This window comes from Crinia signifera, chromosome 6 (assembly GCF_055691185.1).
Source record: "Crinia signifera chromosome 6, ASM5569118v1, whole genome shotgun sequence".
In the NCBI taxonomy this organism is placed as follows: Eukaryota; Metazoa; Chordata; class Amphibia; order Anura; family Myobatrachidae; genus Crinia; species Crinia signifera.
The window spans coordinates 119,302,700-119,309,305 of NC_139222.1; the positions used below are offsets into that span (position 1 = coordinate 119,302,700).

Sequence of the window (6,606 nt, forward strand, 5' to 3'; positions counted from 1 at the left end):
AGGATCCTTGGCATTTCTGTGCCAGTTACTGTTCTGCAATTAATTTCTCCATAATAGAACCATTTAATGCATAATTCATTAGCAGAGAATGAATGAAAAATGTTCAGCATGAAAGGACTGAAATGATAGCTGTAAATGTGGCGCGATTAGCTGTCTGGCAGGATTTGCCATCTAGTCACTGCCAGTCACCCTGGTGCTCAGCAGAGTGTAAGTATCACAGGAAATGCTGCCGCCGATATGTGTTGGTTTATCTTCGATGAGTGCAGAAGGGCGTGACAAAAATATTAACCACGCAGGACAAAATATTCTGGTAATTGATCTTAAAATACATGTTGCCCTGCATAAGATAGCAATACATTCTAAAATCTAAATCACAATATGCATATACATTTGTAGAATGTTCCAGTCGCCAATGGCTAAATGCTGCAGCATGTCAGTTATTGTGACACTAAGGGCAGTATTCAATGAGAAAGTTCTCCGTGCATGGAGAGCGTTTTATTTCGCTCTCCATGCACTCTCCGTGTTTTAGCGGAGATTCTCCCTGTTCCGGAGCCTCCTGCTCCCACTATTCAATGTATTTAAGACTCGCCGCCACTCGCGGCGAGTCTTAACCCCTGCAGCGGACGAGTGTCCGCAGCAGGGAGCTTTCAGGGAGCCAGGGGACGGAAGCAGCCAGAGAGATTAAAGTCTCCCTGGCTGCTCCAGAGGAATGTGGAGGGGAGGTGGGCTCCCCTGGACCCAGGCAGCACAGGCTGCCCCCCCCCCTATAGCCAGCGGGGGACCCAGTATTCACTGCACCCGATCGTGCATATTAACGATCGGGTGCAGTGAATATATGAATATCTAATGAGCGGCTCCAGCGCTCCGGCCCCCTGCTGGCTGCACTGTGTAAAAAAAAAATATATATATATATTTTTTTTAATTAAATATATATTCATGTGCTATAAGCACATGAATAAAAATAACATGCCCCTTCACAGAAAAAAAAAAACCTGATTTTTTGACACAAAAAAAAAAAAAAAAACTTTTGGTTTAAAAGTTCACATTCCAGATCTCCATCAAAAGATGGAGAATTTCTACACGGAGAGAGACGGAGAAAATCACTTAGAAAGACGGAGAATATTTCACATTGAATAGGGTTGCTCGCTTTTGGAGAGCAAAATGCTCCGTCCAAGGCGAACAAAGCACAAATTCTCCATAAAACACGGAGAATTTTTCTCATTGAATACTGCCCTAAGAGGTGAATGTGGTTGAATTGGTAAGCTGCGAAGCTCGCAGCTTACTGAGTCCTTGTAACGCCCCGGAGAATGCAAGCCCCACCGCCGCCGTTTCCCCTTGCAACCGTGCAAGAGGATGTGTCACAAAGACACATCCCCTCACATGTGCCCGCAGCTGGAGAAATCATTCGATGGTCGCCGTTGGTTTTTACACCTGCGCAGAAATGCACAAGCGCAAACACCGGCCGATTCTGTGAGTGAAGCAGAATCGGCCCCTAAGTGGGACCTGTGAGTGACCTCGCAGGACCCTTCCTGCCCATGCACAGATCTCCCACCTTTGGTTTTGTATGTATCGAGTTTCAGACAGAGGGCCTGAAAACAAATGTGAATGTAGCCCTACGAAATCTGGATGCCAGAGCACAGTGCGACTTAGATGCATGTACAGAAGGAAACAGTTGCCTCAAACATTGTCACAGTATCCAACTCAAAATCACATCCATAATGTACCGGAATGCCAACAGCTTAGGTTGAATACAAACTGGCCTAGCCATTCCCACATAGCACATCATTTACAGATTAGAATGCACTAGGTGGCTGAGCCTGAGCTGAATGTGCTGCTGCTGCTGCTGTTATAATGATAATGATCTGGTTGGATTCAGGAATAGAGCTTAATTTCCTGCATGTCACCATTTTGAAAAATGGTGACAATGCTCTGATACTGATCACATGCACCTAGGAAATGTAAATACAGGTAGTGTGTGTCAATCATCTGACATTCTCGCACATTATATTTTACATAAATCCAGTATCTGACAACAGTGTTTCAGCCTTAGTTACTGCATGGAAAAAGCTGTATCAGTTATTACTAAATTGAGTATTTAAAATATACGTGGATCTAGCAAGTGATAATGTTCCTTTCATATACAGTAATGAACACATCAGGAATTCCTGTATACTAACTCACTTTTATCTGTGCAGGAAATCCATTGAGAAGGGGTGTGTAAGGTGAGAGGCGTGGAGGTCTCCACACGTGAACTGCATCATGGTGGTCCTGCCCACTGCTGTACAATGCACTTAATTGTAGCATTGTACTGAGCATTCAGGCACAATCCCTGGTGTGAATGGGTTCAGTGTGTGTGGTATATAGACCATATGCACTAAGCTTCAGAAGTGATAAAATGAAAAGTGATAAACAGCCAGCCAATCAGCTACTAACTGCCATGTTACAGGCTGGGTTTGATAAATGTCAGGCAGGAGCTGATTGGTTGGTTATCACTCTCCATGTTATCACTTTTGAAGCTTAGCGCATCTGGCCCTAGATATTAGTTATCTGTGTGTGATTCTGTCACTCCTTTATTCATCCATAAAAATAGTGCCAAGTAGAGACTGCATTAACTATGTACACATAAACTTACTGTACTTTGGCTTTATTAGTGGAGACCAGAGGTTCCCAGTGAGAAACGCTCATTTAATGGGAAATGAAAAAGATCTAGCGATGATGATAAAGAAGAAAGTGAGTACAAATATACGATTAATATATCGTAACAATCAAAGTGCAGAAACAATGATTGTACAGCGGGTTCATACTGCAATCGGAATCCCCCAGAAAATGCGGGAGGTTAGGGGGTGGGGTAGGGTTAATTTGCAGAAACAAAAATAATGGGGAGGGGGAAGGGGTTAAGTCTGCACAAGTAGTCTAGTAAGAATGAATGTATATATATATATATATGCAGAAATGAAAATACAGAGTGCGCTGTAGACAATTGACACAAATATTGAACTGAAATAATTTTTAATAAAAAAATGCTCTATAGGTATTACATTATGCAAAATAAAAAAATGTCATAAATTTTCATCAAATGATCAAATTTGTTTTCCAATGATATAGCGGTCACAACGCGTTTTGTCAGACGAGTGACTTCATCAGGGGCATTGGAAACGTTGTGTTTATGATGCAGAATTGTGCATATATTCAAAGGTGTCTCATATAAGCTGCAATATTTAAGACCTGCAATCCCAAATGGTAGAATCCATAATAATTTTTTGAATCACTGATGTATCGATAATACGCTAATTGTTGAACTGGAAATAGTGAAATTTAATCACTGTCATCAGTCAGATAGGGAATCTTTATTTGCCCCAAGTTTGGTGAATTATAGGCTCTACCAATGAAATCATATATGGATCTCATATATCAGGATGTGTACCTCTTGAAGTCCAAACACAGAGTCGTTTCTCCATAGCAACCAATCAGAATCTACTTCTAATATATTTGGCACCTTTTAGAAGATAATAGATAGAATCTGTTTGGTTGCCCATAGCAACATCCCATCTTCAACAGAACTCCCATCTTAGTAAATAAACCCCTTAGTGTGGCTTGACGGCGGTGGATGGGAAAGCTGAGCAGTAGAAAATGCCAAGATTAGTTGTGACATGGCAGTATGGCCTCTCTATAAAGTAGCTTCTTTGGATTGCAGTAACATACTTCTAATGTATGGATGCATGTACGTGAGCACCATCCTAAAGGCCCACATACACTTTTGGGCTGTTTGCACCCAATTCTGATAAATCAGGTCGAGAGATGGGGTGAAATCAGACAAAATTGCATGTGTCCTATCGGTTGCGCGGCCCGGTGCGCATCGGACAAGATTCGTAGGTCGTACCTACTTGCACCTCTGACCTCCAACTTGGACCCTCTCCTGGTGGCGGGGAACAGGGTCACATGCTTGGGATAGGCATATGAATATCCTTACAAAGAAATAAGGATCAAAAAGGGTTGAGATTACCTGAAGGATAAAAAAAGGGGCAGACTTGATGGGCCAAATGGTTCTTATCTGCTGTCAAAGTCTATGTTTCTATGCAATACATCACATGCAAAAGGAGGGATCGGATGATAATACACTGTTGTGAGAATTTGAAGTAGGGTATGGCCAATTTAACAGAGGAGCATCTGTCTGGATTACAGCATCCATTAAGCTGAAGTGATTCTAGCAAGCCTTAATAAAAGACTGAGTTTGCCCTGGAAAAATTAAATACCAAGAGCGTCCATTACTATAACGCTGAAAATCATCCTATTATTCTAACAAAAAAAGTATCTAATAGAGACTGTGGGGTACCTCAGGGATCTGTACTTGGACCGGTGCTTTTTAATATCTTTATTGGTAATATTGCAAATGGAATTGAGGGTAAAATGTGCCTTTTTACAGATGACACAAAGGTATGCAACAGGGTAGACACACCAGGAGGGGTAAAACAAATGATTGATGATCTAGGTAGATTAGAGGAATGGTCAAGAGCAAAGCAACTACAGTTTAATGCCAAAAAATGCAAAATCATGCACTTGGGTCTCAAATATCCAAAGACTAAATATAGTATAAATGGCACTATAATGGAAACTACTGAGGAAGAGAGGGATCTAGGTGTCACTATTTCAGGGGACATAAAGGCAGGTAGGCAATGTAACAAAGCAATGAAGAAGGCAAGTCAGATGCTTGGTTGCATAGGGAGAGGTATCAGCAGTAGAAAGAAAGAAGTAATAATGCCACTGTATAGGTCATTGGTATGATCTCATCTAGAGTACTGTGTTCAGTTCCGGAGGCCATATCTACAGAAGGATATAAATACATTAGAGACTGTACAAAGAAGAGCAACTAAAATGGTGCATGGCCTACATCACAAAACGTACCAGGAAAGACTAAAATATATTAATATGTATAGTTTAGAGCAGAGAAGGGAAAGGGGGGACAGGATAGAAACTTTCAAATATATCAAGGGCTTTAACAAGTTACATGTGGGAGACATTCTTCACAGGAAGAGGAGCAGCAGAACAAGAGGACATGCACTGACACTAGAGAGAGGAAGATTCAGGGGAAATGTGAGGAAGAATTGGTACTTATGTAGTATCTGGGCGTCCGATTTAGAAATCGGATCGGATCGCATCGCATCGCACCGCATGCGACCAAATCGTATGCGATGCGATGGTCAAGATTTTTCCAAAGGATTCAATGTTAAAATGGTCTGAGTCCATTTTAACATAGAATTCTATGGGAAAAAGGGGTCCTTTTCCTTTCCCCACTATCCAAGTGGGCATGGAGTTGGATATAAACCTGTGGCGAGCGTAGCGAGCCACCGAGCCCGAAGCGTGGCGAGCGTAGCGAGCCCCGCGAGGGTACACAGAATACTTTTTAAGAAATATGCGGCCCCTCGCGGGGCTCGCTTCGCTCGCCACGCTTCGGGCTCGGTGGCTCGCTGCGCTCGCCACGCTATATAAAATCAACTCTATGCCCTCTTGGATAGTGGGGAAATGAACAAGACCTTCTTAACATTGAATCCTATGCAAAATCGCATCGCATCGCATCTGATTGTATGCCTTAAGGTAAGGCATACAATCACAAAATCGGCAGCCCAGATACTACATAAGTACCGAAGAATTACTTCACAGAAAGAGTAGTAGATAAGTGGAATTGCCTCCCATCAGAGGTGGTAGAGGCAAATACAGTAGTACAATTTAAACATGCTTGGGATATGCATATTGATATCCTTACAAAAAAATAAGGATCCCATATGGTTTGATGCAACATGTTTAAAAAAGGGGCAGACTAGATGGGCCAAGTGGTTCTTATCTGCCGTCAAAATCTATGTTTCTATGACTTGTTAAACTTCATATACTCCATACAAGGTGTGCTGGCATTGTAAAAATGGTGTGACAGTTACAGAACTGCAGCCACAGAATTCAGCTTTATGTTTTCATGGTAAACTGGAATCAGTGACTCTTTAGTACATATGTGGGCACTGACCTTCACATTGAGATAATTTAATGTATTACGCCTTCAAAGAATAGAAATGTGCCCAAAAATCCCACAATTATTTTACATTGATAAAATAGTATAATACAACATTGCATCATCTTAGAGAATACCAGATGTGCTCTTTGCTCTGTTTGTAGTTATGTATATATATATATATATATATATATATATATATATATATATATATATATATATATATATATATATATATATAAAGACTACCTCTGAATTCTCATATGACATAATGTCAATGGACAGAGCTGCACTGGGTCTCACACCTGTCAGCTTGAATGCAGCTGTCACACCTACTGTACATTCAATTAGTATGCTCTGTACAGGAGCTATACAAGCATTCTGCACAGTGCGCTGCTAGCTGAGAATGAGCATGACACCAGGTTCAGCAAAATGTTCTCCAGTAAGTATATAACTGTAATAAGAAAAAAGAGCCAAGAAATAACCCAGTGGCAGGTTCATGACTTACCTGGGTGCATAAAAAAATTGAAAAATGCTAAAAGCAATATACTGTACAGTATGGTGGACGGTTATTATTGCTACTGTAGGTTTCACTGAGAAAAAAAAAA

General features: G+C 41.2%; 1 protein-coding gene across 3 annotated transcripts in view; it reads right to left on the minus strand.

The window, feature by feature from the left end:
- ASIC2 (acid sensing ion channel subunit 2) overlaps nucleotides 1-6,606 on the minus strand; it is a 679,528-nt gene that overhangs the window by 73,833 nt on the left and 599,089 nt on the right. The gene's annotated exons all lie outside the window — the stretch shown is intronic.